The 24,344-nt window shown below is 42.0% G+C and overlaps 1 protein-coding gene across 1 annotated transcript in view; it reads left to right on the forward strand.

Annotated features, from left to right (window-relative positions):
* The window catches only part of esrrga (estrogen-related receptor gamma a), a 176,189-nt gene that overhangs the window by 1,046 nt on the left and 150,799 nt on the right, over positions 1–24,344 (forward strand). The gene's annotated exons all lie outside the window — the stretch shown is intronic.

A 24,344-nucleotide genomic window follows, 5' to 3' on the forward strand; every position in this document is an offset into this window, starting at 1 on the left:
ACAGTGACAGGACTAAGAATCATTATTAATGGATGAATGGAATGCTTGGAGGCATCAACATGGCGTCCTAAACCTCAAGTTGACCAAATGTACTGCCGTTCTAATGCTGTGAGAGAATTTGTTTAGATGCATCCTCTGAGTTTTTTTAGTGTGCTGGGACGAGGCTGCTCCCAGTGAATGATGTTGCTTAGGTCAGTTTTGGTTTCCCCTTTCTACTGGTTTAAATTCTGACTTGAAGAGGGCCAGCGGATCCCAGATCAGTGCCTACGGGTAGGTTCCAGCCCGAGGCCTTTCTGTATGATGTGTGTCTCTATTAATACCCTTGCAAAGAGAGGGAGGGGCTGCTGGCTGTCCAGTGACACACAAACACATACAAAATGCACAGACACGCATACACAAACACACACACACTGGTAATCAGAGACCCACAGCCCTTCGGCAGCTGCAGACCTCTCTGTGATGTAGGCAGTGACATCATGTCATGCAGGAAGTGAGTTATAAGAATGCACCTTCTGGACGAACCAACAATCTTTGTAAAGTTTTCTTCGAGCCAAGACTCCAAAACGATTTCAGTAGTCTAGAGAGTTGTAGTCTTAGAAGTTCTTTGTCACTCATACTTTTCTGGTCACCTGTCAAAGAAACACGTCCTTCAAATGTCTTATAACTCATAAATGACACTACTCAAATGAACAATACCATTTTTGGTAGCCAGTCTTAACACAGTCCTCAAATTGAGTTTTCATTTGTAAAGATGGACACTATTGACGGACAAGAACAGAAGAACACAAAGAGGGGTGTTTTAAAGTCTCGGAACAGGAAGAGATTAAGAGAGCTAATACTGCCTCGCAGAGGAATATGTTCTGGGGGTTAATTTTGTCTTTATTCCTTGCTTGCTATTGTTCTGTAACGTGGTTGCTTATGATTCAATTAATTGTTGAAACCAAGCGTAAGATATTCTGAGCACTGTAGTAACATATTCCAATGTCTGGGTGAAGAGTATAATGCCTATGTCACGTCCTGTCACAGCCGGCCTGCTGTGCTAGTGGAATCCAACGCCCTCCTTCTCTAGGAGCACAGACACCTTTTTGTCTCTTTCCCCCACCTGTGCCACTCATCTCTGTCCCTATTTAATTTCCTCGTTCCCTAGTGTTTGTTGCCAGTTATTGTTTGATTTTCATGCCACTATTATTGTTTCTGTTTTTGTGTTGTTTCAGTTTTTTTTACCTCCTGTAAGTCCTCCTGTAACTGTAACTACAAATGTTACAACCTCTAACTGTAAAAATAAATCACAAGCTAAATGCAAGCCATTGTTATACAGAAATGTTAATAAGTTATGTGCAGTCAGTTTACATTTGCAAATTTGCCACAATTGCATTGTGGCAAAAAGATATTTTTGTTGTTTCAAAACTGCGATGATCATGGGTCCTACCCACAATGCACTATTGTCATCATCATGAAGAGGCCTCCCTAAGCAGAGCAGTACTAGTCGGCTTGTTCTGGCTAATGTTAGCTAAGAGCCATAAACGGCTCTTGGGGTCTCCACATTTTTTTTAATGATGGACTTCCATACAATACAATACCATAAAATACCATTTGAATCTCCCTGGATTGGATGTGGAATTAAAATAATTTGGATAGCCTAGTTAGCTGTGCTTACTACTGGCATCACCACTTAATGAGACCAGTGGAGAGAAACTTTTTCTCAGAACAATGCGAAGCTCTGTCGTGTTAACTGTCGTGGGTATACCTAAAATCTGAAGTCAACTCCAAAATCTTAAATTTTTGACATGGCTTCAGTGTAAAAATATAACAAGAAATATGCAGTAAAATATAGTACTACCCTGTTTCCAAAAAAGATGGGACGCTGTGTAAAATGTAAAGAAAAACAGAATGCAGTGATTTGCAAATAATTTAGAATTCAATAGAAAATACTACAAAGACAACATATACAATTTTGAAACAGAGAAAAAATATGCAGCAAAAGACTGGAAAAGTTGTGTAACTCTAAAACAAAACCTGGTGGAACATCTGAAAACTAGTTAGGCTGGCAACAGGTCCATAATATGATTGGGTATAAAAAGAGCATCACAAAGAGGATGAGTCTTTCAGAAGTAAAGATTAGGAGGGGTTCACCACTCTGTGAAAGACTGTGCAGTCAAATAGTGCAACAATGTGTTAAAAACAGACACAATTATCTGATGGAAATCACAGCCTGAGCTCAGGAACACTTCTGAAAACCACTGTCTGTGACCACAGTACAATGTTGCATTCACAAATGCAAGTAAAACTCTACCATGCAAAGAAGAAACCATATATAAACAAGATTCAAATTCAGACTTGCTAATTTCAGCAAAAAATGCCAAACCACATTCTGCACGTATTACAACAGCAGGGCCCCGTAGTAAAATAGTCCAGGTACTAAACTGGCCTGCCTGCTGTCCAGACCCGTCACCCATTGAAAACATTAGGCGCATTGTGAAATGAAAAATACGATCAAGGAGACCCAGAACTGTTGAGCAGCTGAAATTCTATATCAATCAAAAATGGGAAAACATTTCACTTTCGAGACTACAGCAATTGGTCTCCTCAGTTCCCAAAATCTTACAGAGTATTGTTAAGAGAAGAGGTGATGCAACACAGTGGAAAAACATGCCCCTGTCCCAACTGTTTTGTAACATTTTGCCTGCATCAAATTCAAAATGGCTATGTATTTTTCCAAAAACGATAGCATTTCTCTGTTTCAACATTTGATATGTTGTCTTTGTACAATTTCCAATTAAATATATGGATAAATGATTTGCACATCAGTGTATTCTGTTTAGTATTAGTAGTCTACTTCCACATATAGCAGTGGGCCTGAGACCACTGGGTTTTAAATTGAAACATTAAATATATATTTACACCAAAAGTCTGGGGCCCTTGCCCAGTAGTGTTTAGGCTACAATTTGTTTTGTTTAATTAATCAAATAAGGGGCCCTGGAAATGTTATTTATTTGAAAATGTAATGGATAACATGGCCAGAGGGACGTTGTGCATCTTAGCCGCCAACTGTACAACTGTCCCGACTTACTTTGTCCTGTTTCCGTGCAACGCTAATAATCACAAATAACGTTTATGTGTGGGCTTTTTCATTTTTGAGTTGAGGCTGTCGGGTGCAACTCATCACATTTCCTCAATAAATGCATTTAGGAGAGATTATGCATTTCGTTTTCAAGAGAATGCAGCAACAGAATGGTGTGCATCAATATATATTTTTTAACTAAATTAATAGAAATTGTTTCAGTGAATCAATGATAATGTTATTGCACGTTCCTAACAGTCACATCCATTATACTTTGAAAGAGTACTGACAAAGAGAGAAAGGGAAAGGGAGAGAAAAGTACAGGTTTCATAAGCCTTCCTTTCAAAAAAATAAATAAAAAAATAATAAAATTTTGATTGTTATGAGTACCCAGACAAGTCTTGTGAGCCTTTACTAAAAGCTATTAAATCTGGCTATTAAAGCTATTAAAACATATTATAAAACTGTGTCCTACAATAATACTATGCTGTAACAATAATTTAAATTTGGGAACATTCAGAAAGGGCTGTAGCCCAGGGTCCCGTGATCAGGGAACTGTCTGAGGCAGAGATTTCAAAATGTATTTTCTGGCTAGCCAGAGGGACTTAAATCTAAGATGGAACATTCCACTGTTCGAATGAGAGCATACAATTTTGACTTGTTTAGCTTTATGCATTTGAATAAATGAAATGTATTTTTAGCGCATGACTTCGGACAATTGTACAATCTTTGTAATTGTGATGTTTTAAATTGAATAACCAGAAATATGAGAGTGAATAGTAACTTTGTGTGGGACTTTTGATGCAAATCCATTTCTAACTGGGTTATTTTAATTCTGTATATCTACTTTTATCTTTGAAATCAATGGGAGTGGGAGGCGGATGCTGTTGAGTCCTTCCTATTGCAGCAGGCCAGTATAATGTGACTGTATATTGCCAACGGAGGAAGACAGGTTGCCTACCTGGCAACTGTCTCACTCCCACCCACAAAGGACAAAGAAAAGATAAGCTCATATTGAAAGTCTTTCTTTTTAGTGCCATGTTACATGGTTTAAAATGTAATGTGTTCATATGACAATGCATTCGACCTCTTACCAAATGGATGCCTGACTTGAAATGTGCATGCAATTAAGCAACTTGATGAACTGTTTTTAAAGTGACAAAGCCAAAGTGGTGAATATGCACATTGTCCAGTGTGCAACCCAATGTTTCCTGTGAGATTCTGGGTTAGATCTGTCAGATTGTCATTTCTGGTGACTTTTTTGACAGTTAAGATATGAAGATAAATCTTGAATGTTACATTTTTGTTTGTGTGTGATGATGAATGTGGTTTCTTGCTAATCCACTGGATCTAAATGTTGATAGAGAAATGTAATTCAGCAAAAAAAATTTACCAGCCGATTAAACCATAAAACCCAAATAATGAATTGACTATATTACACTTTTTTCCTTAAAGAAAGAAAATGATTACTAGTAACAGGTAGCCTAATGTGGTATGTAGGTTATTGTGATAACGGAGCCAACAGATCCTCCTCACTGCCATTCGCTAGCTTGACTCTGACTATAGCCTAGTTTAGTAATGTGATATCTTCGCTAGCCAGTGATAAACCAGCAATTAACAGAGATAAACCAGCACAAAACCATTTAAATACCAAATAAACAATCTACTTCAGATCTTTTTTGAAATAGCAATTCGTAATCTAGCTATGAACGTTAATGCTAGAAATGCACTGAAAACATCAATAGTAACATCAATAGTAGTATAAATCAAAACCTTTTCTCATATATACTCATGCTTTAGAGCATTTTTCTATTTAAAAATAAATGTAAAAGTCTTTACAGAGCCTTGTGTGACCAAGACTGGGTGCTGCTTTTACTATTCCTTAGTCATTTTGTCAGGTTTACTTTTGCCTGTGTTATACATTTGGTTAAAGTTGAAATATTTCCTAGCTATAATGTACAGTCAAAAGTTTTATTGAAACTGGCACTTGCTACTGACACTAACTCACGCAAAAGCTATCCTGCTTGCTTTACCTACACTGTAAACCCTAATGTATTGCTTACTCAAATGTTTCTACTAAGGGGAACTCAAATTCAGAGAAATGTTCCCAATTACTCAAAATGTTTATGTTATACTGACTTTTTCAAATTTTTTATAAGTTTAAAATTAAAATGTTCCCAGCATGCTCTGCTTCAGGTTGATATCTTGGAATGGTTTTATTATCCTTTTTATTGCATGGACATTGAATGATTGATTCATCTTAGCTACACAAACATCAAACACATACATTTGTCCAAAGTAATCCAATCATTTAGTAAAACCTATATTTTGCACCCACTACTGAAACTATTGTAACAATTCTATAAAAAATATTACTGTCAACACATGCTGGATGTCAATAGGAATGTTGCATTCTTTTGCAAGCCAGTGCCTTGTGGGAAGCATTGCAAAATTCTGGTTAAGTATAGAACAAATTTTTTCCAGAAACTTCAGCAGTAGCAGTTACTTCATTTTAGGAAACCTGTGGATTTCATGAAGGTTTCTTTAACTAGGGCTTTCTGGCAACTTGTCAAAATACAACACAGTGTATTTTGATGACATTTGAAATGAATAGCCCACGAGCTAGGTGGATTGCAATTCAAACAAAGAATTTATGGCGTATATTAGGTATTCACAGCTGACTATTTCATAACAGTCAATAAAGTGAACTTAGAGAGAATAAATGTGTTCAATAACCATGTCTCTGTCATTAACAAATACAGTCATGGGTGGTAACTCTAGAGTTCACTTGAAATGGCAATGCATGTTGGAAATCATTTTCTTCTGTATTTTTATGTACAATGAACTTAAAATAAAAATGTAAAAAATCTTAACTATTAAGTTCCAATCAATTTACATTTTTAAGTAATTACTTACTTAACAAAATTAAGTTAGTTGACTTAAATGTTTTGATGTTATCAGTTTCCACAAATGTTTTGAGTATTCTGAACTCATTAGGTTTTACAGTTTATGGCACCGACCAGCTGGCTATTGGCAACTATTTAGCTAAACATTCATAATTGTCACGTCCTTCCATGCCAGTGAGATCCAACACCCTATCTTCCTCATTTGGAGCACGGACACCCACCCAATGTCATCAATGTCCTTCTTCCTGATCATCATCCCTATTTAAGTTCCTTCTTCCCTCATGTCTCCTTTAGGTTGAATGTTGCTCCTTTGTATGTTGTTCTGTTCCCAGGTTCTGTTAGGTTTTATTTATTTTATTAAAGTCCTCTGTTCCACTTGTGCCTGCCTCCATCTGCAGCATTACAATAATAGAGCGAAGATATTGCAATAATAGAGCCAAGATATTCTTTATTTTCTTCATTTCACATTTGGATATTTGTAGTGCTTTAGCAAAATAGTTTACAGCAAGGTACAATTAAATAATGTTGTTAACCCCGAAAAACATGTTGGTTTCAAGTAAAACAGTAAGTGGTTTTCCGACATTCTGTAGCTTAGTTAACCCCTGGTGGCCATGGGCCTGTGACCTGTCTTCCTCTGTCGTTGATGTCTGGGATGGACATGTGAAGTCGCTCACTCTTTTCCATGAGTATTAGTGAAAGTAACTATTTAGGATCTTTCCCTGATTGTTTCAAGTCGTGCGTTTGTCCAGTCCATCTCTCTGTTCTCTCTAAGCCTGTATTTAATTCTAATCCTGGCTTTGCTTCTGCCAGCAAAAGCCAAGTGAAATCCTGTAGACTTAGTCCTGGGCTGATCCAATCATTAGTATTCCACTGCCATAATGTATCCATCAACTTTAGGTTCCCTCCTCCTCTCACTTTCCTTCCCCCGTCTCAATGTATTCCGGTTCATGGTGGAGAGTGTGTGTGTGTGTGTGTGTGTGTGCGACGGGATCTGACTGCGTGGTCGTGAGAGGACCCTGTGCATTAATGTGGCGGGGTAGATCCACGTTAGATTTCTCCCCTATGAAGTCGCCTATCGTCTTAATGACATGAACAGAGACGTCCAGATCTGCATGAATTAATTGGCTTGAATAGAAGTATTTAGAAGCTTAATCCTGTGGATTAGTGGTGCTCTGGATTAAGCCACGTTTCAGGGAGATTGTAGTTTTCTCCCCCCTCCGGTCTCCTCCGAGGCGACCACCTTTAGTTCTTAGTTCCAAGTACGCTTTTAACGAGCCGTCAAGTGTAGGATTATGACCACGGGGTGTGGTTAGATAGCCAGCCTTAAAACCAGCCCCGTTCCATGTGTTGACACTACTAATGTGCTTCTGTGCCGTGTTTATGTTTGTCGTCGTGTTTGTCGTGTAATTACTTTGGTTTGTCTGGCAACACTGTAGGTTAAGTGTTTGTTGTGACACGACTTGTTATGACACGCCTATTCAGGAAGTACTTGTCTGTTGCCACCCATTAGCTGAACTGTAATATCAGTGAAGGATAATTCTAGTATAGCATTTACCAAGAGCCTAAAAATAATTGCCCTGCTCTCTACATCCTTCTGTTCCTTCACTCAGTTGTTTTCTCTTCTCTGGTCTCCTGGCGCTGCTCCTGTCTTCTCCTTCTCGTAAAGCACTCTGTAGAGAGAGAGTGTAACACCCATCTTAAATTGTTAGCCAATCGATAGCTAATAGATCATCTCATTGGAAGCCATTAGTTATGGGTTTTATAAAGCTAGTAATTATTGTGTGTAATCTTGCAGAAAATTAAATTTGGAGTGTACAGTCTTTTGGTTAGAAGTTTTTTTTCTTCTTCTTCTTATTCCCCAGCTGCCAGTCTTGGGATGCTCCCTCTAATCTCTGACAACGAGAGAGTTCTGCGGCTCTTTGAGTCCGAGGCCTACAGGACTCCACGGGATGAGATCGTGCGAACCCTTAAGTTGTCTGTGGGCACGTGCGCGCCACCGGGCACGTTCCATGCTTGTGCATGACAGAGGAAGCCCCTGGGTGATTGGTCGTGAGGCCGAGTGCCCATACAGGCTGTCTGGCAGGCTGCACTGGTCGTTGTTGATATCATCAGGCCTCTCTGACTTCTGCCAAAAAAGCCCTTCAATAAACACTTCCCACAATAAGGGCCTGGGCCGGCCTGTACCCAGGTTCACATTAGTCTCTGGCGCCGCGTTGGCAAAACCCTTTATTGGTGACGATACTGAGTGGCTTTAATAACTTGAAAGTGATGGTGTGTGAGTGGGCTTTTTTCTCCCGCCATTCTTTTGTTGCAGAATGGCCTCATGGCGTGTTTTTTGTTCCAACTTTAATTTTCAGAATTGGGCCACTAGCATGAACTCTTGCACACACACACACACACACACGCACACACACACACACACCTCTCCTCTCTACACCCGACCTTATGCCCTGGTCCACTGCGGTATTCTCTCTATCCTTGTGCCTCTCGTTTACCCTCTCTCCCTCTTTCCAAATAACCCAACTCTTCACCTCTCTTTCAATCTATCTCTCTCTCTTTCTCTCTTTCTCTCTTCAAATCTCTTGTTTTCTCACCAAAACAGATTGTCGCATTAACTTGCATATTTTGGCTTTAGTTCACATTGGCAGGCAGTTTTTTGTTTTAACCCCCCCTCCAACCCCCCCTCCACCAACACTTAACCTAGCAGACCCTGATATGCAGAGCAGCTTTTGTTTAGCTGTGTAAATGAAAAATTGCTAATCAATTTTTCCCCTTATTTCATGGCGTGTAGTTCCAGGCCCTCCCCTGCCAGCTGTCAGAGCAGCCCCACGCTGAAAGCTTCATTAGCCGGGACACGTTTAGCCCTCAGCGCTTCCCCAGCGCTACAGGAGAGCATGCTATTTATACAGGTAACACAGGTCAGAGGTCAGAGGGAGGGCCAAACTGGCAGCTAGGGAAGCTAATACAGCTCCTACAAATACAGCTAGTGCTCCTCTTTCTCTCTCTTCCCATCTATCAATCTCTATCTTCCTGTCTTTATCACTCTATCTTCAAATCTATCAATCTCTATCTTCCTGTCTTTATCAATCTATCTTCAAATTTATCAATCTCTATCTTCCTATCTTCATCACTCTCTCTTCCCATCTAGCAATCTTTGTCTTCCTATCTCTATCACTCTATCTTGCAATCGCTTATCACTCTCTCTTCCTATCTCTATCAATCTCTCTTTCTATCTCTAGCACTCTCTCATCCTATTTCTATCCCTCACTCCCCATTCTGTCTTCTCATCTCTATCTCTTTTCCTATCTCTATCAATCTCTCTTCCTATCTCTATCAATCTCTCTCTTCCTATCTCTACTCCTCTCTCCCCCATTTCCGTCTTGTCATCTGTATCTCTCTCTCTCTCTTCTCATCTCTAATCCTCCTACCTTAACCTCTCTCTCTATCTTCATATCTTCCTATTGCTGTCATCCTACCTCTCTTTCTTCCTCTCTCTCTCTCTCTCTTTCCGTCTTTATCTTTTTCCCTTCCTATCGGTCTTTCTCTCTTCCTGTCTCTTTAGCCCCATTTCTCTTCCACCTGTTTCTCTACTTGTCTCTTCCCCTTCCCTTTTTTCCCTTACATATCTCTCCTCTCCTTTTCCATCCTTCTGTCAACTTCCTCTCTCTCTTTCTCTTGTTCTCTAGGTCTCTTACTCCTGCTCTCTCTTTGTCACGCTCACTGTCTTGTTCACTTTTTCTCTCTCTGTGGACAGAGGGATAAAGAAAGCCCTGAGAGTTAGACAGTGTCACAGGGAGAGATGAATTGGCTCTGTTGGAGAGTAGAACCCTCTGTTCCAACTCTGACAAAAACTGTGCTTATTTTATTTCTCTCTATTTTTCTCTCTCTCACACTCCTTATGTGCCTCTTTCTTGATCTTTTTGTATGGATGTATTCTCTCCCTACCTGTGCTTTGAAGACGAGAGAGAGAGAGAGAGTGAGAGCGAGAGAGACGAGATGGAAAAATAGAGGGGCATGCAGCATATATCATCTTCTTCATCCTATCACAGTGTCATTTAGCAGGAGTTTTGTGGGGACTGTTTGGCCTAGTTGGGACGGCCTGCCAGTTTCATAAAACCTATCTTGTTTTTCTATGTGCTTGAATGTTTGGAGAGAAACCCTGTCAGATCGTACTGCAGGTTTGGTTCCTCAGGTGTCCGCACACTTCTTTTGACTCAATTTTTATTTCCCAAAGTACACTTGACTTCTTCCCTTTTTCCCTCGATCCTACTGAGTCCTACAAGGCAATTGCAATCAGTGGAAACTAACTAGGAAACTAACTACTGCCAAACAGGAATGTTCTTGTGACTCTGTATCTCTGACCACAGAGCTTACTGGACCACAAGCCAGTGTTGACGACAACCTATAACTGTCAGTGTAATGATGACAACAACTCTATTAACATCTAGCATACCTGGCCAAGACATGGTCCCTCCCTCCCTCCACATTTCTGGCCTCCTGGTTGCCTCTCCCTGGTGTCTGCTGGTCCTGTCCCATGACCAACCCTTCGGTCCCCCTATAAATACTCCCCTGGCCTCCTGGTTACCTCTCCCTGGTGTCCGGTTGCCACTTGAGGTCTATTTCTACTGTGTCCCGGTGATAAGACATGCCAGTCTTAATTCAATCAGCCAGCCAGCTGTGCTACGCTCCGTCACACTTTCCCCTGACCCTTCCATAGAGAGGTACGCATCAGGGTGTGTATTAGGAGGTTTAGGGTGTGTGTGTATGTGTGTGTCATACTTTCCCTTGGCCTTTCCTTGGCCATGGAATGGAGTTTAAAAGGGGTGTGTGTGTGTGTGTGTGTGTGTGCGTGTGGGTGGGTGTGCGTGTGTGTGTATAGTTGAATGTGAGGGCGTGTGTGTATAGCAGAGTGTGTGTGTATAGCTGAGTGTGTGTGTGTGTATAGCTGTGTGTGTATTTATGTGTGTGTGTATTGCTCTCTGTGTGTGTGTGTGTGTGTGTGTGGGGGGGGGGTGTGTGATGTACTGGGTGTTGATTGCTGTGTATCACACCCCAGCCCAGTATTTTCATTGAAACTTGAGTGTGGCCACCGATCACATGTATTTACATATAAATACCAGTGTGAAGTATGGAGACGCTGGAGGGAGGATGATGACACCTGCTTTTCAGGCCTTTTTCCACTGGCATTTCCCGGGACACACGCTCAGTAACTTTCCCAGAGCAACGCGCATGCACGTGTGTTTACGTCGGTGGACAGTGAATGGTCACCTCCCACCGGCTTTGAGGTGCAGGGAGGTGTGTCAGCTGTCCTCTGGAGGGCTGCTTCGTGATACATGTGAGGAACGCAACGGAAAAACACTGTTACCTGGAGGAGACCGACGGAGGGGCCAGAAGACAGACAGAGGGACAGACAGAAAGTGAGGTTATTTTCTTTTGAAAAAAATCCTTATTTGGTCAGGACCTCACACTGCCGTGAAAACGCCATTGTTCAGGCGCCATGGCCAAATGTGCCGTGCCAGAACACTACCAGTCTCTTGCACTGACCCATGCACTGATGAATAGCCTGAGGTTTCCTACCGTTTTCACCTAGTCCAACTCAATCCTTAGTTCTGCTGCCAGCATCTCCTGAAACATGCCCACCACGTCCACACACTCCTGTCACTCTATTCAATTCCTTCCTGGTCTTTTAGATAGCTAGTGTGGCGCTGGAGAAACCCATTTATTTAAATGAAGAACGAGTTTTCCTAAATGGCTGTGCCCTGCAAAGTGGCTTGCACTTCCTGAAAATACCGTCCAGTTGCTGCACTTAAAGTTCAAATGATTTAAACTTTGCCTCTTGAATTTGCTGACCTCCTTAAATACCACCGGCTTACTGTGGGTCGTTCAAAGAATTACGTGAACAAAATGGAGGAGGAACTGATTTTGTTGGCATGCGAGTACCCAAAACTACCCAAAACACTACCCAACACTATACAACACTAGACAACACTACCCAAGACTATACAACACTATACAACACTACGCAAAACTATACTATACTACCTAAGACTATACAACACTACCCAACACAATAGAGCAGTACTCATAATTATTCAACACTACCCAACACTATACAACATTACCCAACATTAAACAACACTACACAACACTATATTATACCCATCCCTAAAATCCAGGTGCATCAGGTGCATGTTGATGACAATTGCCCCAGATAATATAATCCTCTACTGGAGGTCACCTGTCTGGTTATCAATTTGCCACTTGTATATAGAGGGCAAGCGGCTTGTCATTGAAGCACCAAACAATCCTGCCCACCTGGTTGATTTTACCTCTTGCTGTGAGACATTAAGTGCCAGAGATACAGTGAGTGAGACCAGGACATAAACACACAGTCAAAGCCTGAGAGACAGACCAGGACATAAACACACAGTCAAAGACCGTGAGAGAGACCAGGACATAAACACACAGTCAAAGACCGTGAGAGAGACCAGGACATAAACACACAGTCAAAGACCGTGAGAGAGACCAGGACATAAACACATAGACAAAGACCATGAGAGAGACCAAGACATAGACACACAGTCAAAGACAGTGAGAGAGACCAGGACATAAACACACAGTCAAAGACCGTGAGAGAGACCAGGACATAAACACACAGTCAAAGACTGTGAGAGAGAACTGGACATAAACACCCAGTCAAAGACAGTGAGAGAGACCAGGACATAAACACACAGTCAAAGACAAATATCCTTTCAGACCGAGCCTGAACGCTGCCAATTTGACCATGCTGTGAATTATATGCAGACTATATATGAAATGTACCTAAAAGGAATGGGGGCCGCCCACCGCACACATTTCTTCTCAGCAATCGACCTAGTGGTCATTAACGTAATGTATTGGTTCTGGCTTATTGCATGAATGGAGCTGGTTTTTTACACACTGTGCCCTAACGTGCTGTGACTTCCTGGTCCAGGCGCAGGGCATTCACCGGGGGGAATCTCTGAGACAATTGGCCTAGCTCCTTGACAATTCTGGACAGGGAGGTTTGAAAAAGGGACCAGCTATGATTTTTTGAGCTGTGCACCAGCAGAGCTGGTGACAAAAATGCATAGCTGTCTAGTCAGTAAATAGATAATACCAAACTGTATAATAATACATGCTATTAGCAAGCTAAAAAATGTTATCCCACTCTACCTGCCCAGCTGGCTTATGTCAGTGACCGTGGTTAACACACCTCACAGTGTTCCTGTCTGCCGTGATGTCTGTACAATGAGCTTGCTCCAAGCACTGGTGTAAAAATGTCTATTTTAACAGTAAGTTATTTTCAGAGAGTATCTTAACAATGATGCAATACCTATCTGAAAGGGAAAAAAGGGAGACAGAGTGGGACTTTACTTTGGCAATACAAACCATGCTTCCCATGCCAAAAATATTTTATAAAAACTGAAAGCGACAGAGAGGGAGTTCTAGAACCCGTTGTTCTCTGTGGTTCTACAGCTTGGGGTCCACTTTCTAATATACCCCCGATTGAGCATTTTGCACAAAACAATTCTCAGACTACAACACAGAACACCCAGTTATGTATGCAGTGCTAAGGACTATAACGACTAAGTTTAACAATTCTGTAAAAGAGCTGTTCAATTTCGCACCCAGGAAGGAAAGCAAATCTAAAAGTTTCCCCAACAAAGCCCTCTACCAAGTGATCAACCAACAAAAGAACCTCATAGGGCTTAAAACGTTCAACACAGACAGTTAGGCTTCTTGCACACTGTCCACAAAATGAGGTGGAAACAGAGCTGCACTTCCTAACTTCCTGCCAAATGTATAGCCACATTAGAGACACATTTCCTTCAGATCAGACCAACAAAGAATTTGAAATACCATCAAACTTTTTTTCTTCAGGTTTTTTATTGATTATTTTTTATATATATAATCACATATTCTCCATTATATATATTACTATATATTCTCCATTTACATTGGAAATGTAAATAGGTTTCCCATGCCAATAAAGCCCTTTTTATTTAAACTGAACGTTTATTTGAGTGACAGACAGATATAGATGTAGACAGAATTCCCCTTTCTTTACTGGCATCGGTAATATCTTTTTATACTGCTGTGTATGTCTCTTTCCCTCCCTCTGACCTGGTTCTTTCCCAGTCACCCTGGGGTCAAAGGTTATCAGGATGGTTACATGACAACCCTGTGTGAGTCAAATTGGCCGAAGGGAGAGAGGGAGTTGGATGGACTGTGGTGATATTTAGAGGGACTGGGAGTGGATGGACTGGTCTTTTGAAAGGTTTGGGGAATTAATAACCCAAACCAGGTTGGCTCACCCAATCTCACCTGTTCTCCTGTTGTCTTTTTTGTGTGTGTCAGTGTGAAGGATGTGGGGAAGAAGATGGATATAAGAATAATGACTTCGCTGCAATATAACTGAATGAGAAAGATAGATGAATCAGACAGAGATGAATCAGAGAGGTGAATCAGATAGAGAAAGATAGGGGTGAATTTGAATCATTTGTGTGCTGAAGGCAAGTCCTCCACAACTTCATCCTTCTAATTCTCACAGTACAGTATCTGTATGTGTATGTGTGTTTCTGCATATCTGTGTGTGTGTGTTTGTGTTCTTGTGTGTAGGACTGGTGATCCCAGTGAAGTTTGCGAGAGAGTTGCTAATCCGTGTGGTTGGCCAGGCAGAAAGGGCAGACATATTTATAGCAGACTGAATCATACTCATACAGATGCAGGCCAGCTCAGACACTGGCCACAACACAGTACTGACCAGCACAGACACTGGCGACAACACAGTACTGACCAGCACAGACACTGGCCACAACACAGTACTGACCAGCACAGACACTGGCCACAACACAGTACTGACCAGCACAGACACTGGTGACAACACAGTACTGACCAGCACAGACACTGGTGACAACACAGTACTGACCAGCACAGACACTGGCCACAACACAGTACTGACCAGCTCAGACACTGGCGACAACACAGTACTGACCAGCACAGACACTGGCCACAACACAGTACTGACCAGCTCAGACACTGGCCACAACACAGTACTGACCAGCACAGACACTGGCGACAACACAGTACTGACCAGCACAGACACTGGTGACAACACAGTACTGACCATCACAGACACTGGCAACAACACAGTACTGACCTGCACAGCCACTGGTGACAATACAGTACTGACCACCACACACATTGACTACAACACAGTAATGACCAGCACAGACACTGGCGACAACACAATAATGACCAGCACACACATTGACCACAACACAGTACTGACCAGCACAGACACTGGCGACAACACAATACTGACCAGCACACACATTGACCACAACATGGTACTGACCAGCACAGACACTGGCCATAACACACCACTGTCCTGCACAGACAGTGGCGACAACACAGTACTGACCAGCACACACATTGACCACGACACAGTACTGACCAGCACAGACACTGACCACAACACAGTACTGTCCAGCACAGACACTGGTCACAACACAGTACTGACCAGCACAGACACTAGTGACAACACAGTACTGACCAGTACTGGCTATAACAGAAAGCACTCTCTGTCTCAGAACAAACCTAGACCTGACACTGTACTCTGACAATCTTCAGGTTTTAAATCCTAAGCTGTTTTCCTTTCTGTGTTTATTAACATTTAAAAAATATATGACATTTCAAAGTTATTTTACCACGTACACCGGATACGACAGTTTTAAAACCAACCATTAAATTCTTACTTGATCCTATAGTCTCGCTGGCTGTCTGTGTCGGGGAGTTCTGCGCAGGGAGCTACACATTGGCTCAGCACCATGCCGTTTTGAAAGACAGATGGCATGACAGGGTAGTCTTGATCCAGCGACTCCTTGTGGCAGGTGGAGAGCCTGCAAGCTAATTTTTCCACGATGATTTGGCAAAAGGCATACAGTTGCAAGAAGAAAGGAAAACACTGAATCACATAAATAATGTAAAAACGCACAAATAAAGAAATAAACGCTATTCACTAATTCGGAAAGTATTCAGACTTGCTTCACTTTCTCCACATTTTGTTACGTTGAAGTCTAATTTTAAAAAATTTATTAAAAAATAAATCCTCATCAATCTGCATAATAACAAAGCAAAAACAGATCTTTAGAAATGTTAACAAATTTATTAGAGAATAAACATAAATGTTCGAGATGTTTGAAGTCCGGGTCTGGCTGGCCCACTCTAGGGCCAGCCACTCCTGCATTGTATTGGCTGTATGCTTAGGGTGTTTGTCCTGCTGGAAGGTGAACGTTTGCCCCAGTCTGAGATCCTGAGCACTCTGGGGCAAGTTTTCAACAAGCATGTTTTCTTCAGGTCCTAGCACAGGTCCTGAATACTTATGCAAATGTTATATTTCAGTTTTTAACTTTTTATACACTTGTGTTGTACAAGCGATATACACACTTAAACTAGTTTGATAGAACATATAGACAAAACAAGTTTGCTATATTCCAGAAGGAAGAGCATTTACCCCAACCTATAAACACTAGTCACCTGTTTTCACACAAAGAGGAGGTGTGGAGAGGAGGTGGAGCGAGGGAGAGGAGGTGGAGCGAGGGAGAGGAGGTGGAGCGAGGGAGAGGAGGTGGAGCGAGGGAAAGGATGAAGAACCTCTAATGACATTTGTGACACTGGATATCCCCATGTTCTTGTACATGGTATGACAATGTTGGAAGCTAAGACTACAGCCAAACCTGACATCTTTCACTGTTGCATCAATTATCTGGACGTGAAATGGAAAATAACTTACTTAATTACTTAATGAACAGTTAGGTAATTTGTTTATTTAATGTATACTTCAATATTCTCTCTAGACATATTTTTCCAATAATAGCTATAATATACTGCATTTATAAGTTCAACTTTTATAAGGGGAATTCTGGAAAACATTATGGTTATTGATATATTAAAATAAACGTGTAGAGGTCGAGGGAGCCATGTTATACATTATGAAGGCTATGGTGTGGTGTAATGTTGCACATTGGCCCAATTAAATGGGTGCAAATCACTGGCTGATGAGGTGAACCAGTATTGTTCGGCAGGGAAATGAATGAAAAAGCCAGGTAGGAATGTTGTTCCCCAGGAGTCACCGAGTCATTTAATGTAGATGTCAGATTTACTTTAGACAAGGATTTTCGAATAGACTCTTTGATTCAGAAAATACAATTGCACAAACATTTCACCACTCCTGACCTGATCCAACACACAGCAGAGTCCAGAGCAACAGTGTACATTACCTTGTGTGTGTGTGTCTTTGTGTGTGTGTGTGTGTGTGTGTGTGTCCTTCAGTGTTATTAGTCAGAGTATTTTGGGGGAACAGACTTTTCTCAGTTTGAGCTCCTGTCAGCGTGACGTTTTCATGAATCATGTTGCTGGCCGAGATGCATGACTGTCCTCAACACACTTGCACGTACACACACACACACACACACACATGCACACACGTGCACACACGCACACACACACACACACACAGAGTCCAAACGGACACTTTTGCTCACCTCCAGGATGACATCAGCAGAAGGGGTACATAGTGCTAACCTCAGCCCAGGAGGGATCTGCTCTGTTGGGGATACATGGCAGAGCTGTGCCCCTGCTATGGTTTTCAGTGGTGTTAATGGTCATGTAATGTCATAGTTAACCTATTTCTTAACAATCGGTCTGTAAAAGGCCATCTTAGGCCTAAGAGTTAGATACTGTATGTCATAATACCTAGAGCAACAGGTGGCCTAGCAGTCTGCATCAGACCATCGAAAGGTTGTTTGTTCGAATCCCTGAGTTAAAGTAAAAAATCTGTCCTGGCCTTGATCAAGACATTTAACTCAATTCCATCATGGTCAGTATAAAAACAGCCGATCCCTGTCTGGTTCCTTGTGGGGAGTGAAAGCTGCAGAAAACCATGTGGATAATGAACCTTCTGCCAATATAGAAATGAGAGCGGTACATGAATCACGTACAGTGACGTACATATGTAATGCGCCATAATGATTTCTTCAGAATGAGTTCAAAGCCCATTGGTGGAAAGACTATCTTCATTCGGCCAGTGCGGCCTGAACCAGCCATGCAACACGATGCCACCCGTCTCTCCTCATTTTCTCTGTCTTTGTCTCTCTGCCTTTCTCCCCTTCTCTATCTTTTCGTATCTATAATTTTTCCTCTCACTGTATTTACTGCTCGCTTTCTCTCTCTCTCTCTCTCTCTTTCTCTCTATTGTATATATGCCATTCTCTCCATCTCACCATCTTTTCCGTTGCATTTTTTATTCAGCAAAAAATTACTAATTAGCAAATAGACAAATGTCATCATCAACTCTTGAGAATGACAACAGGGGAATTGTAACCAGAGTAAGCGTAGACTATCAATCAAATAATACATTCAACAGCTAATGACATGTAAGATACTTGACAAATGATTTCATCTGAGTAGCAGTGTTTTGTGAGAGGACCTGAGAAGGAAGAGAGGAAGCCCAGTGGTTAAGCAGACAAACAATACCCCCGAGAAAGACGCACATTCAATCAGTGCGTTTTTATCTGTCAACTCTGCTACGACATCTCTGGAGACGCAAACACACACATGCACACACACAGACACACACATTGCTTTTGCAGATGAATGACAAGAGTGTTTAGTACACAGTCTATTGTATTATTAATTGTGTGCTTAAACCCTCATATTAAATATCTCTCTTACAGATAAATTGTGAGTGTGTGTGCTCCTATCAGATAAACCTAGTTTCGATGTTAATTACAGTATGTAGAGTATCTTCTAATCCTCCCCTAGGCTGCTTGACCTTTACATTGGAGGTCAGTGTGTATCACACGACTCGCATAGTCTGACTAATATCCTTACTGTAATATTATACTGTATTTAGCTCAGGAGATACAGCTTATACCTTTATTGCTATATTATAAAGTGTGTGCCTCTGGAGATATAGCCTAATACCTTTACTGTAGTATTATACTGTATATTCCTCTGGAGATATAGCCTGATGTCTTTACCGTAGTAATATATTGTATATTCCTCTGGAGATATAGCCTAATACCTTTACTGTAGTATTATACTGTATATTCCTCTGGAGATATAGCCTGATGTCTTTACCGTAGTAATATATTGTATATTCCTCTGGAGATATAGCCTAATACCTTTACTGTAGTATTATACTGTGTATTCCTTTGGAGATATAGCCTAATGTCTTTACTGTATATTCCTCTGGAGATATGGCCTAATATCTTTACTGTATTATTATACTGTGTATTCCTGTGGAGATATAGCCTAATGTCTTTACTGTAGTATTATACTGTATATTCCTCTGGAGGTATAGCCTAATACCTTTACTGTAGTATTATATATTACTCTTAAGGTTTAGCCTAATACCTTTACTATTGTATTATATATTACTCTGAAGGTATAGCCTAATACCTTTACTGTAGTATTATATATTACTCTGAAGGTATAGCCTAATACCTTTACTGTAGTATTATATATTAATCTGAAGGTATAGCCTAATACCTTTATTGTAATATTGTGTGTGTTTGTATGTGTGTGCAGGATAAACACTATGGCTTCAGTGCTTTAGCCCCAGGGCCAACCTTACGTCCACCAACACACACCTTGATCACTTCTATTTTTCTCTATCACCCCTTTATCCAAGCTGCTCACTCTACCGTCTACAACCTGCCCATTAAAACAGCTTGACTGGTACAGAAAATGTTTGTTTACATCGCCAAAGCAAGGGGAAAATAAGATCTAAAAGTTTATTATGTGTATATTTAAATTTGAAGTTTGAAGTAAATGTTTCTCACAAAGTTATGAGAAGGAATCACGTGTATGAATAAATAGATTAGTATTGGTTATGATCCCACAGTGGTTGGTTCTCTGCTGGTTGCCCATGGTAACAGGTCACACCTAGCTGTGGTGACGCAAACTCACGCGTTTCACCAAACCCTGCTTGATATCACTTCAAATGTCGCCTACTCTATGTGTCTTTGCTCTGGTTAGGTTTTCTGCTTCTTGTATGTATTGTTATGAAGCATGGTTTCTTAGTTTGGTCTTTTAAAAACAGATTTGTATGGCACAGGAAACTGGTGGAAGATAGAGAGTATTTGCTGAAAGGGCAGCTCGGTCAGATTCCAACCTACACTGCAGCAGTGCATGTGCTCCAGACGCAGCGTGTCAGATCACTGGTCCACCCTGGGTCACACGTCTGACGCTTTTCTGTGTGTCATTAGTTGTCATTGGATGTTAGCTCTATGGTAACCATTTCTACCATTTGTAACCATTTGTCGTCAGATGCTGTAACCGCTAGCCTTTTGGTTTGTCATTTGATGCTATAACCGCAAAACTTTTGGTTTGTCGTCAGATGCTGTAACCGCTAGCCTTTTGGTTTGTCAACAGTTGCTATGACCGCTAGCCTTTTGGTTTGTCGTCAGATGCTGTAACCGCTAGCCTTTTGGTTTGTCAACAGTTGCTATGACCGCTAGCCTTTTGGTTTGTCGTCAGATGCTGTAACCGCTAGCCTTTTGGTTTGTCATTTGATGCTATAACCGCAAAACTTTTGGTTTGTCGTCAGATGCTGTAACCGCTAGCCTTTTGGTTTGTCAACAGTTGCTATGACCGCTAGCCTTTTGGTTTGTCAACAGTTGCTATGACCGCTAGCCTTTTGGTTTGTCGTCAGATGCTATAACCACTAGTCTTTTGGTTTGTTGCCCTATTTTCTCACATTGTTCTTTCTTTTTTTCAAAATTAATTTGAATACATTTCAGGGTCTTTGTGTTTTTGGTTGGATATGTTTTTTAAGGTCTTTCTTAAGTTTTACATTCCACGTCAAACGATTTCTCATTGTTCTACTTATTTTTTTTGGTTTTCTGCTTCGATTTTGTAAATGTGATATGTTAGCTGATAAGTGAAGTGTACTTTTCAGGCTTTCTACATCTAAGTTTACATCTTCACTGTTGCAAGGAATCGATTCATTCAGGAAGTTGTCTAGCAGGTATTGGATTTGTTTTTGGCCAACTGTTCTTTGGCAGATTTCTATTCTATACTGCTTTCCTCCGATGCTGCCCCTCCCCCTCACCCATTCTCCAAACTTCATAGCGTATCTCTTTCCTCCTCAACCCTGTTCTCCATCTCTCCTGGTGCCTGGCCTTCTTTGACACCTCGCCCTTTGACCCTGAGGTAAATGCAGGGGTCCACCTAACCTGCAATAAAGACATTAGAACTTTCTCTACTGTCTAACCCCCTGCCCCTGAGGACCTCTCTGGCTCCCAAATCTTTACCCTGCTCCTCCTCATCCTCCTCTTCACCTTCTCCTACACTCAATCATACTCCATTTTTGCTTTCTCTGTTTTTTCCCTGTTTTTCATTTAGTCTTTTCCTTTCTTTTTCCTCTCTTTTTCTTTTTTTGCTATTGTCTGTCTTATTTGTCCTGGCTCACACACTTAGTCTGCGTATGTAACTCTGTCTTTAATACTTTCAATATACGAATGTAACTCTTTCTTTAAAACTCTTAATCTACACATGTGTAGTACCTCAGTCTTCATCACATTCAATCTGCATATGTACTACAGTACCTCAGTCTTCAACACATTCACCATTTCGACCATTTGTAACCATTTGTCGTCAGATGCTGTAACCGCTAGCCTTTTGGTTTGTCATTTGATGCTATAACCGCAAAACTTTTGGTTTGTCGTCAGATGCTGTAACCGCTAGCCTTTTGGTTTGTCAACAGTTGCTATGACCGCTAGCCTTTTGGTTTGTCGTCAGATGCTGTAACCGCTAGCCTACTTTCAATATACGAATGTAACTCTTTCTTTAAAACTCTTAATCTACACATGTGTAGTACCTCAGTCTTCATCACATTCAATCTGCATATGTACTACAGTACCTCAGTCTTCAACACATTCACCATTTCTACCATTTGTAACCATTTGTCGTCAGATGCTGTAACCGCTAGCCTTTTGGTTTGTCATTTGATGCTATAACCGCAAAACTTTTGGTTTGTCGTCAGATGTACTACAGTACCTCAGTCTTCAACACATTCAATCTAATTATGTACAGTTCTTCAGTCTTCAATATATTCAATCTAATTACGTACAGTACCTCAGTCTTCAACACATTCAATCTAATTATGTACAGTACCTCAGTCTTCAACACATTCAATCTAATTACATACAGTACCTCAGTCTTCAACACATTCAATCTAATTATGTACAGTACCTCAGTCTTCAACACATTCAATCTAATTACATACAGTACCTCAGTCTTCAACATCCATCCATCCATCTTCTTCCGCTTATCCGGGGCCGGGTCGCGGGGGCACCAGTCTAAGCAGAGATGCCCAGACTTCCCTCTCTCTAGACACTTCCTCTAGCTCTTCCGGGGGGACACCGAGGCGTTCCCAGGCCAGCCGGGAGACATAGTCCCTCCAGCGTGTCCTAGGTCTTCCCCGGGGTCTCCTCCCAATGGGACGGGCCCGGAACACCTTCCCAGGAAGGGCGGTGGAAGGAGTACTTCAAGGATCTCCTCAATCCCGCCGTCATGCCTTCCATTGAGGAAACAGAGGCTGTGGGCTCAGAGGTGGACTCGTCCATCACCGGGCTGAGTCTCCCAGAGAAGGTCGGGTACTCTGCACTGCCGTTCGGCCCGTAGGCACAAACAACAGTGAGAGACCTATCCCCGACCCGTAGGCGCAGGGAAACGACCCTCTCGTTCACCGGGGTAAACTCCAACACATGGCGGCAGAGCTGGGGAGCTATAAGCAAACCCACACCAGCCCGCCGCCTCTCACCATGGGCAACTCCAGAATGGTGAAGAGTCCATCCTCTCTCAAGGAGTGTGGTTCCAGAGCCCAAGCCATGCGTAGAGGTGATCCCGACTATCTCTAGTCGGAACCTCTCAACTTCACGCACAATCTCAGGCTCCTTCCGCGCCAGCGAGGTGACGTTCCACGTCCCTAGAGCTAGTTTCTGTGTCCAGGGATCAGGCTGTCGAGGCCCCCGCCTTCGACTGCTGCCCGATCCTCTACGCACCGACCCCTTATGGTCCCTCCTGTAGGTGATGAGCCCACGGGAAGGCGGCCCCACGTCGCTCCTTCGGGCTGAGCCCGGCCGGACCCCGTGGGGAAAGGCCCGGCCACCAGGCGCTCGCTTACGAGCCCCAACCCCGGGCCTGGCTCCAGGGTGGGGCCCCGGCTGCGCCATACCGGGCGACGTCATGGTCCTCAAAATGTTTTTCATCATTAAAGGGTTTTTGAACCCATTCAATCTAATTATGTATAGGACCTCAGTCTTCAACACTCTCAATCTGAGTATGTACAATACCTCAGTCTTCAACGCATTCAATCCAATTATGTACATTACCTCAGTCTTCAACACATTCAATCTAATTATGTACATTACCTCAGTCTTCAACACATTCAATCTAATTATGTACAGTACCTCAGTCTTCAACACATTCAATCTAATTATGTACAGTACCTCTGTCTTCAACACATTCAATCTGAATATGTACAGGACCTCTGTCTTCATCACATTCAATCTGCGTATGTACAGTACCTCTGTCTTCATCACATTCAATCTGCGTATGTACAGTACCTCTGTCTTCATCACATTCAATCTGCGTATGTATAAGTACAGGACCTCTGTCTTCAGCCCTACCTGGCCACCGTCTGTGTCCATAACCGAATCCGGGGACTCAGAAAATGCTCCTGCAGGTCAGGGTTGACTTTCACGGTTGAATCAGTCACAAGGGGGTTATATTATCTGCGTCATGTCTGCTGACGACAAGACCGGTTGTTACTACTTCATGTGTAGTTTAGCTATATGTCAGAATAAAGAGCTTGAAATGTGTGGAGGGAAACGAGGGGAGCTTATTTTCACCCCTAAAACACTATTAGCAGTAGAAGCAGTACCTCCTGTTCTCTGAGGTGCATTTTGTGTGTGTGTGTGTGTGTGTTTGTGTGTGTCATTTTTTTATGGTTGCATAATTAGCATGTGGGTTTTATCCTCGCTGTAGAAAAGCAAACTGTTCTCAGGGGACTACCCTTCTCCTCCCTCTCCTCCTCCTCGGAGCGAGAGAAAACAGTCTTCTCCGGCTTTTGTTCATGTAACTAGAATAACAGGAGTCAAGCATGTCACCTGTGTAGTTCCTCCCTCATGCATATGCATAGCCACTCCATCACAGGGTATGTGGAGCAGAGAGAGACACGCAGTCCTAAACTCCTCCTTTCCCCGCTCCCTCCTCGTCTCTGCTCGCGTTTCAACTTTCCCGAAAGTAGGGAAAACCTTTCATTTGCGTTCATAATAAAAGCTGTA

The sequence above is a fragment of the Esox lucius genome, chromosome 15 (assembly GCF_011004845.1).
Source record: "Esox lucius isolate fEsoLuc1 chromosome 15, fEsoLuc1.pri, whole genome shotgun sequence".
NCBI classification, from domain to species: Eukaryota; Metazoa; Chordata; class Actinopteri; order Esociformes; family Esocidae; genus Esox; species Esox lucius.